Source organism: Lytechinus pictus, chromosome 10, assembly GCF_037042905.1.
Source record: "Lytechinus pictus isolate F3 Inbred chromosome 10, Lp3.0, whole genome shotgun sequence".
In the NCBI taxonomy this organism is placed as follows: domain Eukaryota; kingdom Metazoa; phylum Echinodermata; class Echinoidea; order Temnopleuroida; family Toxopneustidae; genus Lytechinus; species Lytechinus pictus.
Genome location: NC_087254.1, coordinates 34,828,379 through 34,840,281, shown reverse-complemented (window position 1 = coordinate 34,840,281; position 11,903 = coordinate 34,828,379). Strand labels below are relative to the sequence as shown.

The following is an 11,903-nucleotide window of genomic DNA, read 5'->3' as shown; positions in this document are numbered from 1 at the left end:
AAAAAAAAGATAAGAAAATGAATTAAAAAGCATGAAAGTAGATCAGATAGCAAGGACTTTTGATACAAATCATGTGAAGTGTTCCATATCATTCTCTGTCCTGATCACTCATATGTAGCAATCAAAGAGGTGAGATGAGTGTATGTACCATGAATTGTTCTGAGAACAAAGGTGGTGGTGAATTCCATGCATTCTTTTCTTTTATTTGCTCTCTATTCTTGTCTCCTCTTGTGTGTCTGATCACTGGTGTACCCACTGTTATATACCCCATAGTGAGATGTGTCTTGGCTTTAGAAGGGGAGTGGCACTTCTTTATAAAATAGGGGGGAGGGGCTGATTTGTTTTGGAAGTTGATTTTGGAATGGCTGTTTGTTGTTTTCTTGAAAGTAAGGTAATTTTTGAACCTATTCCACCAAAAATACTACACTAAATCTAAGGTTCTCCCTGATATGCATGTGTGTAGTAATGTCCTTTCTGATTTTCACTGTCTTCCAATAAATCAGTTGAATACAGCGTGTTTTTTTTATGGCGACATTAAAAATTCCTTACCTGAGGTGGGTTGAATAAGTAAATACATAAGAATGTTTACTTGTTGCAGCTCATATTAATATAATTGCTCATATTTACAAACACACTCATTCATTTGGCTACATCCTCCATTGATAAATAAAGAAAAATAGTTGAAATAGGATTTCTGTGAAAGGTTTTATCATGGTTTGTTTACTGTCAGAGTCCTTGCAAACTAGCCGATCCAAACAATCCTTATCAATACTGGGATCACATTGGTAAATACAGGGCCTCTTTCATTTACATTTGTTACTATCACCTTACTAAATACCCACTAAAACAAACATGATATTTTCCTCTGCATACCATACCATTAAACCTTTTGTTAGCTTGGCACACACATTATGCAAGGTAACCAGGAATATCATGAGCTTCTTAAGCTTTAATGGTATGCAAGCATTAGCTTGAATTTAACAGAGATTCATGGTAAATATCAATGGAAACTTCTTCCATAGATAATACACCTTGAACAAATCATTTGCAAGTAGATATACAGGAAAAACATCATTTTGGATTAAAATGTTGAAGATAAAGCATAAAGCTAGCAATCGTTCCGGGGGGGGGGGGGGGGTAATTTCTACAATTTATCATACACAAAAATCATCACATACTAAATGATCAATACAGGGTCAGAGGTGTTTGGGTGTGTGTGGGGGGGGGGGGGGATGAAATGGTCACAGCTTCTTTCATGAGCCAAAGACCGACATGATTCCAATAGTAATGGCATTATCTCAACATTGTTTTTTGGGGGCTATTATATGTTTCATTAGGCCAACAAAAATAAAATACAAACAGAAGAAATATATATTTACAGATAATCATCCAATCATCAGATAAAACAAACACCCCCATAATAAAAAAAAAATGTTTTGTCTTCAAACCCCTGTGAGAAATGAAATGAAGTTATCCATTCTTTTCCATGATATATATAGTTACAACACACATTTAAACTAATATTAGAAGGAGTATTTTTATATACACATGTGAGGTAGGAATATGATGCAGTGTTACAAATACACATGTAACAAAGTATTAAAAGAGAAAGAAGTTAAATGCTACTTGTACATTATGTTGGCCTGCCTATGATCTTGATTTAGTTTAGCACTCTCATTGCACATACAATGTAGATCCCATGCTGTGTGGTTTCTATGAACTCTATTGGTTCCAATTAATAAGCAACAATCCATGAACTTGACCTATCTGCAAAGATTTGTTCAGTACTGAGGTCATATTTCTGTTTCTATAGAAAGCTAATGGTGCATGATCACTTCATAATACTCGGTCAATAATACAATTGGAATATATTTAGGCTGATGTAAGCATGTTTGTGTTAACCCCCCCTAAGCGGATGTTCCATTTACCTGAATTCTCCCATTCAATATGGCTAAAATTTCCTATTTAAAGACAAATACCAGTTCTGGTAACAATCTCAAAATGAGTTCGAACAGAATCCAATGAAATTACCACCAAAGTGTTTGTATACTGTATAAATACAAAATATGTGCCAAATAGCTCTGGAAGAAATTGCATAATTGCTGAGAAATTAGCAATATAAGCACAGAATTCCATCAAATGTCGGGCATTATTCGAAGCAATATTAATACACTGTCCCACATATGCTTTTCTGTGTTAGTGATCATCAGAATTATTGATTTTGAGCTAAGATTTCATGATTTTAGAAAGAAAAGGTTTACATTAATGTACCAGTTCTAGATATATAATAATATTTTGACAACTAACCTTAATTTAAAAGAATTACTCATGAAATAATTGTTTGCTGCAACTACTGTCTTTTACCTTTAATGCGACTGAAATGCTACACTCCCATATTCAAAATGAACTGTGTAATGTTTGTAGTAGCATGAAAGCGAATGAAGTACTATTATGAGTCCCTGCATGTTGCGTGTTCCGTTGGTTTGCGGAAATATTCAACTCCAGGGAGGAAATCCTCAGGTTTGAGCTGGATTACACATTTGTAAACAATTTACCTCTCAGTGGGTGGACACACTGCCTTTGATAATATACTGCAGATCCTTCTCTTATATCTCCATTCTCTCTTAAATTTTCATATTGCAAGGAAAGTGCTGTATATAGGGGTTGATATTCTAAGGTTGACAATATATCCGTCTTATACTTCAACAAAAGTTTGATTCATTGAAAATATAATATAATGAGGCCTATTCAGTTACATTACAGCCTCAATGTTGCATTAACTGATACATATTATAATTAATAGAGTTATAGGCTTTCATACCTGCACATCCTCTATGGACTGACACATAAGTCATATTATTATAATACATGTACACTGTTGGTCATAAAGGTGGAATAAAATATTTTTGAATAAAAATCGACAGTTTTGTTGGTATTTGAAAGGCTACGCGTAGAAAAAAATGGTAATTGAGTGATTACATAATGTTTCCCGATTACACAGGTGACATTATAACATGAGAAATTTGGATTACGTAATAAATTATTTTGTTGTAGACTATAAAAGCCTATGCATATGATATTCTGTCCCTTTCCCTGATTTAGCACTGTGTATAAGAAGTTTGCATTTTTTCGAGTTCCTTGTACCGTTTGAAATAAAAATTGGTAGAGACGTTCCCTGGACTATGCCTGGTCAAACGGCAACAGCAACACGCGAGAGAGTGGTAGCACTGTGACAGGAGGGCTACAAGCAGACTGATATCGCAGAAGTCCTAGGGATATCACAGAGTGCAGTCTCTAAGATCCTGAAACGTCAACGTGAGGCTGGGAATGTGTGGCCACGGAAATCTCCAGGACGTCCCAGATTGACCACAAGAAGAGATGATCGCCAACTGTTGAATTTCAGCCGCAGAAACCGGAAATTGCCCACGAGCCGTCTTCGTCGCTTGTGGAGGAGATATCATGGGATCAATGTTTCCCGGTCAACCGTTAATCGCAGATCGCTCCAACATGGTTACCGAGCACGACGGTTGACCAAATGTCCACGCCTGTCTGTTCGCCACAGAGTAGCTCGTCTTTTCTGGGCTAGGGAGCACAGAAGGCTTCATCCAGGACATTGGCAACATGTGGTCTTCACGGACGAGAGCCGGTTCATCCTTGACCGAAAGGATGGGAGACAACGATTTCGTCGATTAGCCGGGGAAAACCTTCGCGATGAATGTATCCACGAGACGACTCAAGGCGGAGGCGGCTCAGTGATGATATGGGCCGGCATCCATTATGGAGGGAAAACGCCACTGGTGGTTCCGGACGGAAACGTCAACGCCGCCGCCTACAGGGATATCTTGGAGTTCCACTGTCTTCCATATGCAAGACGAGTGTATGGGCACAATTTCCGACTGCAGGATGACAACGCTAGACCGCACAGGGCCGCTGCAGTAAGGGAATTCCTGGAGGCAGAGGGCGTCGTACAGTTGCCATGGCCAGCTTGTTCGCCGGATATGAACCCCATAGAGCATGCATGGGATGCCCTAGGCCGAGCCATCAACGACAGAGAGGTCATTCCTCAAAATCTGCAGGAGTTGGCAGATGCTCTGAGGGAAGAATGGGACGCTATGCCTGTTGACGTCATCAACAAGCTAGTGAACAGCATGCCACGACGTCTGCATGCGCTGGTTCGTGCCAGGGGTGGACATACCCAATACTAGTGACTGAGTATAAAGAACAATGACTCAAGTTTGATGCAAATTTGTCCATGAAATCACAAAAAAAGTCATCTGGAAAACTGAGAAAGATTGAAAATAAATATCTCATGATCCTGTAATTTACTGTATATTGTCGTCATTGTTCCATGCTCATGACATCCATCGCTTAGGACATAAACTTGTAAAATATCACTGTCAAACGTGTGTAAAAGGCAGAATAATAAAGTATAGTGGTTATCATGCACCATAAATGCCATATTAAAATCAGGTTGTAATAATTACGCTCTAAAAATTTGGTGAAAAAAAAATATTCCACCTTTATGACCAACAGTGTATATATATTAATCTCAGTTAGATAATACTTTTAAAGCTGTAGGCCTATATGTTGAGAAAAGGTCATACTTGAGCTATCAACTTCTTTGATTAGGAGATGTTGATTTTATTTGTTTTTATTGTCATCATGAAAACCTTGTAATACTGCATTTATGCAGAAATACCCTTTTTTTAACATGACATTTTCTTTTTCTTTTCTGTACAGATCGTGAGGATCAGGCTATCCTGTGCACGTGAGTATGGCCTAAACTGCATCATTCATACCCCTTTCATAAACCTATCCTCCAATTAGCCGCCTAAGAGTGATGTGGATAATTCAATAAAAATTGCGTTCACAAACTCCGAAAATAATCCGCACTATTTTTACGAGCGCCCGTCCTGAAAAAGGCGGATAATCGTCATGACAACTGCACACGCCCCCTCCGATGCGGTTGTGTTGGAAAAGGGTGACCTTGTGACCGCACCATGGCAATTATCCGCATTGTTTGGAAATGCGTTCATAAAGTCAAAATCTGGTCCCGATGCCGCTATTATGCGGATAATTGCAGCATCAAAATAATGCGGATAACTCTGGTCCTCCTCCGATTTTACGACCAAATTATGCTGCTATTAGCCGCATAATTGGGTTTATGAAAGGGGTATAACTCTATGCCACTGGGATGTTAAAACCTGATCTTAAAAATTGTTTTTAAGCCCAGCTCAAAAAAAGCTGTATTTTCTATTTATGACTGAAGCATCATCCTTCTTTAACATAGAAATAGGAATTTTGTTTTCAGACAATAGTTTGCCAATATTGCGGTAATTCTAAAATACAGCTTTTTCTTTGCCTGCTCTAAAAATTTGTAAATTTTAAGAAACAAGAATTTAACTCCCAGCAACAGTATATTTCTAGGGGCTAAATGGGCCTTGTGCCCTTGCTGCCACATTCAGTGGGAGTAAAAGTCAGGAAAAATAAAAGACAGATGGAAAAAACTTGAAAATTTTATTTGATGGACAAGTGAAGAAGTAGCTAATTTCAGAATTTGGAACTCAGCATGAGGTCAGTACTTTCCATTGTACAGGGAGTCCCCCACTTTTTTTTTTGGGGGGGGGGGAGGGAGGGGGGCACTTTTAGATCACCAGCCTGATTTGCAATACTGTATTACATTTTGCATGGGACCCTCTGAGAATATCCAGGGCTCTTTAAGTTTTCATTGTTTGAGAGGGCATCTCAGGTGACTTCACCCCAAGCTCCCCATACCCCACCCCTGCCTGGTTTCAGATTTTAGAAAGGGTTCAGTTTCAGTGCTTGACCCCCTGTCCCCGCAGTTTATTCTTACCTTGATACGCCACAGAATAGCTATTAATTATAAGCTAAAAAACCCCAACATCTCAGTTGATGAATACCAGCACAAACAATGAAATAAATAAAGGTGATGAATACAATAGTCTTGTTACATAACATTCAATACACCATCAACACAGGTAATATATGGGGGGGGGGGAGTATGTCCACACTGAAATGATTTAAAAAAAAAGAAATGAGGACAAAACAAAGGGTTGATTCTAATGATGAAAAATTCATCAAAAGCTTCATCCTGGATTGTTTCCATCAACACTTACAATGTGCATGTTGTTTGATCTTCGCCATTTTCAGAAAAGAAGTGGAAACCAGATTAAGTGTAGGCAATAAAAAGCTCTAAATTTTCAGAATTACGTTGTCAACACATATATTTTATAGCCTCGTTGGTGTAGAAAGTTACTCCAAATTTTCCACAGAAGGTAAATCAAAGTGTGAAAAAGTAAGCAGCAAAAATGGAAACAAGACTAGCTAGGCACTTTAAGCCCCTTTCACAATTGACGTACGACCTGTTTACGACCACCTGCAACAATTTTTTCTTGTTGTTGCACGATCGATCCCTTGGTGTCTTGCGAGCACTCGCAGTCGTTGTAGACGATCGCACAAACTCGAGGTGGTCGGAGGTGATCGTGACTGGTCGCATCTGAACTTTGAACATGTTCAAAATCCAAACGCGATCAAATACGATTGATTCACTCGCAACAGGTCGTACCATCGGTCGGGCGACCATCGTGTTAGTTTTGTTAAACGTTGTACGACTTGGTGCGAGATGTGGCACAACTAAGTATAGTCGCATTTAGTCGACTGGAGGTCGTACAACACTTGCATGTGCTGGAGACCTACAGAGATCAGTCTTGCGACTGGGTGCGATAATATAAGACTGTTGCAAGATCGATCGAAATTACGGCTTACAACATTCCACTACCGTTGCATTCGCTTGTATGCGACCGTTCAGCCCCTTTCACAATTGACGTCCGACCAGTTTACGACCGCCTGCAACAGTTTTTTCTTGTTGTTGCACGATCGATCTCTTGGTGTCTTGCGAGCACTCGCAGTCGTTGTAGACGGTCGCACAAACTCGAGGTGGTCGTGACTGGTCACATCTGAACTTTGAACATGTTCAAAATCCGAACGCGATCAAATACGATCGATTCACTCGCATCAGGCCGTACCCGGGGTCGTACCATCGCTCGGGCGATCATCGTGCGAGTGTCGTTCAACGTTGTACGACTTGGTGCGAGAGGTGGCACAACTAAGTAGTCGCATTTACTTGACTGGAGGTCGTACAACACTTGCACATGTGCAAGCGACCTACATGTACAGAGACCTGTCTTGCGACTGGTTGCGATAATAATATGGGCCATAAGACTGTTGCAAGACCGATCGCAACGGCTTACAACATTGCACTACCGTTTCATTCGCATGTATGCGACTGTTCCACTCGCAATCCCTCGTGCAACACTCGCATGTGATCGCACGAGCACAATAAGAGCATATGCGACTTACTCGTGCAACGGGGTTTACTGGTTGTTTTTGTTGTACGACAGCTGTTGCAACTGTGAAAGCCTCTGTGCGATATTATGAGATGACTAGCGATTGATGCCTGTTGCAGCCTGTCGCACGACCAAAAGGTCGCAAATGGTCGTACGTCAATTGTGAAAGGGGCTTTACCAAATGATAGATGCCCCATATTGGACCAAGTGATTGTTATACCAAATTAGCAATTATACCAAGTAAATTAGACCAAATGGGTTTAGCCCATTAGACAATTTGTGAAGGAGACCAACTGCTTGTTGACCAAGTAGATATAAATCTTGCACATGGACACACCAACTCTGCCCTCCTTCCTAACTCACTCAAGAAGAGTAAAACCCATTGCTTGAATTCAGTGACCAACACCTCCTGCACAGGAGTGTTCATTCAGACACCTGTCTTGGCCTTGGTTAACCTTTATGATAGTTGAAAGCACTGTTATGGAATATGATCTTAGGGGGAACTGATAAGAATCGTGAAGGTGCCTGGCTAATATCTTCCATGTGACTGTCAGAACCTAATATGACATGTCGCCAGAAGGTGGCAATTCGCTGCATGAGGCTCACCTAGGCCCCACCAGTGTACACCAATGGTTAAGTAGGGATTTCATTAAAAAATTGTAACAGGAAAAAAATGTTTGTCTTCAAAATTGTGATCTTATGGATATCACAATTCAGGAAGAAATAGTTTATAATTTGGTGATGTAAGTTCTTCAATACATGACATGATTATGATTACTAACAATTTCTGAATCTTGTTTGCAAACAAAGTATTATTTTATGTATTCCTTTCTACATAAACAAAATCATGTCACTAAATTGATGAAGATATTTTTTAAAGTCTGTCCCCTTAAAGTTATTTCAAAGAAACTAAAAAAGTTTATACAATGATTTCCACTTTAAGTAAATTTTATTAGCCATGACCACTTCAAAAATGGTAAGTGGAAATATTAAAGATTCATAATATTCAGTTGATTTACCCTCAGACAGTTGAGGTCAAGCAGCCTTATACCCTTTTTACACACGCTAAAATTTCCTTAACCCCTTACTATAGGTGGGGCTAAATTGCCATTTAGCCCCACCTATAGTACGGGGTTAAGCTTAGCCCACTTTCTTTTTACACAGCATTTTTGCAAAGTGGGCTAACCCCACCTTTAGTACGGGATTATTTGGCCCTGCAAAAAAGCAGGGTTATCCCAGCAATTGCGGTGCTAAGAGCGATAGTACGGGGTTAAGATTGCTAGTGTAAAACGAAAGTGGGCTAAGCTTAACCCCGTACTATAGGTGGGGCTAAATGGCAATTTGGCCCCACCTATAGTACGGGGTTAAGGAAATTGTAGCGTGTGTTAAATGGTACGAGTGAAGTACTTTGTACTACGAATGATCGACAAAAACCACTAGTCCGGGGTTAGCGAGTTTCGTGTGTGAAAAGCAAGCTTTCCTTATCCGGGGTTAGCAATAACAATTTGGCATGTGTAAAAAGGAAAAAAAATAGTACGGGGTTAAGGATAGTACGGGGTTAGCGATAGTCCGGGGTTAAGAAAATCCTGTGTAAAAAGGGTATTTGTAATCTAAATCATGTTTTGACGCAGTGTCTGTGTAATCTGACAATACAATCGTGATTAAGGTTGAATTCCAGCACTATTTTTAGGTAGAGTTCTTTGCCAGGAGCATTGTTTTGCATGTTTTGCACTAGCAAAATATGACCCAATATTGATTGAATACTTTAGTTGAACTACTTAGGTGTTTCTGTTTTTGACTTCTATTACCTGTTAGATTCCATAACTATCAATCTACATTGACCCAACCAATCAAATGCCTTCAAACTAGAACTTTAATAAGTGCAAGAAAGAAAGCTTATCTGCTGTTCCATTCAATGATATTTGTGCTTGTTTCACTACTTTTTTTGCCCCATGGAATATGTCACTTTGGAAAGAATGTGAAAACATGTTTGTCACATTTGACTGTGAACTCCCTTGACTCTAAAGTACAGCACTTTTTTTCAATGTAGGGGGACCAGATGAAGTATCTTAGATTTTTGTAGAATAAAACAAATTGAGAAAAAGATCTTAATCTATATTTAGTTTCCCTGGTTTCGCTCTTGTACGCAATTATGATACAAAGGTTTTGCTCTAGACTCAGAACATAGCATTATCAGTGAAACTGAAATCAGAATGAGAGAAATGGGTGAGATATTTGAGAAATGAATTGTTGAGTTTTGGAATTGAAGGCAATCAAAAGTCCTGAGAACTTGAATATATTAAATAGAAATATATCAAATGGCTTTGTAAGATAGATCAGGAATGTGTTGTATGTATTCCTCTGAATAAAAAAAATAAATAGACACAACAAAAACATGGTAAAAAACTCTGCCAAATCTAAGAAGTATCACAGTATGTGCCTGCAATTTTTAAAGCATCATTCCTGCATTTTTTAGACATTGTCCTTCAGGTTGAAAATAGATAAATGGTGGTAATAGTAGAAGAACACTGGTAAAACCAAGAGTAGGTGGTTTCAAACCGCCTCGATCACAAGAATCCCCGTTAAATTACGAGAACTTTTTTAGGCTGAAAAATACCCATTAATTATTCCTGCATTCACACCGCCCTAAAACATACCCTTCGGGATAAGTTCCTGAAGTAGTTCCTGAAGTAACGAGCATGCGCAGTATGGTCTGATAAGCAAGCAAGGCGCGAGATTCAAAATCACTAGCCCAGCAGCCACCCACGGCGCCGCACCCAACGACACGCTGGGCTAAAAGTTCCCGTAATTTGCTTTCACATCGCCAAAATACCTGCGACCTTGGAAAAATCCCTGCGAAAGTTCTCGTAATTTCGCCAAGTACCTACTATTTAGCGGGTATTTTCTTTCGGGGAAATTACGCGTAGTTTGCTTTCACATTACCAAAATACCTGGTATTTTCTGATCGGGGTAAATTTCCCGATCAGAGAATACCTGGAACTGACGAACTTCGAGGCGGTCTGAAACCACCTATTGATATTGTGAAAAGCTAATTTTTCATGTGATTTGCTTGATCTGGTTATTATACATGTCAAGACAAATTTAACATTCCCTATACATTTTTTTCCATCTCATTAGGTTCAGAACTTAGTCTTTCATCAAATTTAAAGTTGTTAGAGTCAGACTCATTGGCACATATTCTGAAGGCGGGTTTAACTTAGACCATGGTCTAACTCTGTGCTAAAATTATGGGAAGCCAAACGTTTCAAAATTTTGTTTACAGTGAATGCTTCTCATGTTTACTGTGCTCTTTACTAATTCTTTAATGGTGAAGACAACTGTCATACTTATCCTTCCCAGGCAGTTAATAATGTTTTGGGAGTCAAATGAGCTGATACATTGAACCTCTACTGTTAGAGATTTCTGTAACAACTGGCTTTCTATAGTTAAACCACAACTTGAAACCAGAGTTAAAATTAAACACGACTTCAGAATACGGGCTATACTGTTTGACTTGTATTGCTTAGCTTTGCATTATAAGGCAACCTGAACATTATTTTTATTGTTATCTTTTTTTCTTAATATCATTAAAATCCAGTGGAGAATCTGGAGCTGGAAAGACAGAGAACACCAAGAAAGTTATCCAATACCTAGCACATATAGCAGCCAGCAAGGGTGGCAAAGGCACAGCCACAATCCACAGTATACAAGTAAGTATTCAACTAGCAATGCAACTATTTAATTCGCTAACCACATAACGCCTGCACTAGACATCCAGTGGGTAGAGATTTTGTATTGGTATGTTTTAATGACAATTTGATAAATCTTTGGAATGCTATTCCTCATTTCAATTTGATGCTGACGGTGCATTGATATTAGAGGATTTGACATGAAATATTTTTCCAATACACATTTTGTGACGGAGATCTTTCATGAAATTGACATTGAATAGATAATGTTTTTTTCTCAGAAAATGCAGATAAGTCGGCCTTAAACACTTTGTTTCATGATGCACACTGGTGAGCTTGTTTATCTACAAGTTTATGAAAGCACTCGAGTGACTTGACACATATTTGTCCGGACAAAATCTCTGCTCACTACTAAAATGAGGATATGATCATCACAATCTCAATCACTTTGAATATAAATAACCATATTAAATCTATTAAATAGTGGTGAAGTCATGATTTTTTTTTGCTTGCTTCGGTGAAATAGAGATATCCAATGATTTCAAATGCGTTTTCATTGGTGCCTTTAGTTAAAACCACCTGTTAAGTTGAATTTTTTTTAAAGTATAGAACGTTAAAAAGAGCAAATTGATTAATTTGTAGCAGTGCGATTAATTATTATTGCAGCCTTTTTCTTGTGATATCGATCAATGGTCTAACATTAAATGTTTTAATTCAGCTTCATTAACAAAGTATAATTTTTTTTGTTATATCTAATAATATTAATGCTTTATTGGCAGAAATCTAGTTTATAAGTGGAGTTCTAACGTAAATTACCAATATCTATTAAAAGTAGCAAACAAGTATA

General features: G+C 38.6%; 1 protein-coding gene across 2 annotated transcripts in view; it reads left to right on the top strand.

Moving 5' to 3' along the window:
* Positions 1-4,744: 4,744 nt before the first annotated feature.
* The window catches only part of LOC129269535 (myosin-10-like), an 80,272-nt gene continuing 73,113 nt past the window's right edge, over positions 4,745-11,903 (top strand). For both annotated transcript variants that reach the window (XM_064105927.1, XM_064105929.1), the window contains exons 1-2: positions 4,745-4,768; positions 10,966-11,077. The gene's annotated coding sequence lies outside the window, so the exon portion shown is untranslated. The remainder of the gene's footprint in view (positions 4,769-10,965; positions 11,078-11,903) is intronic.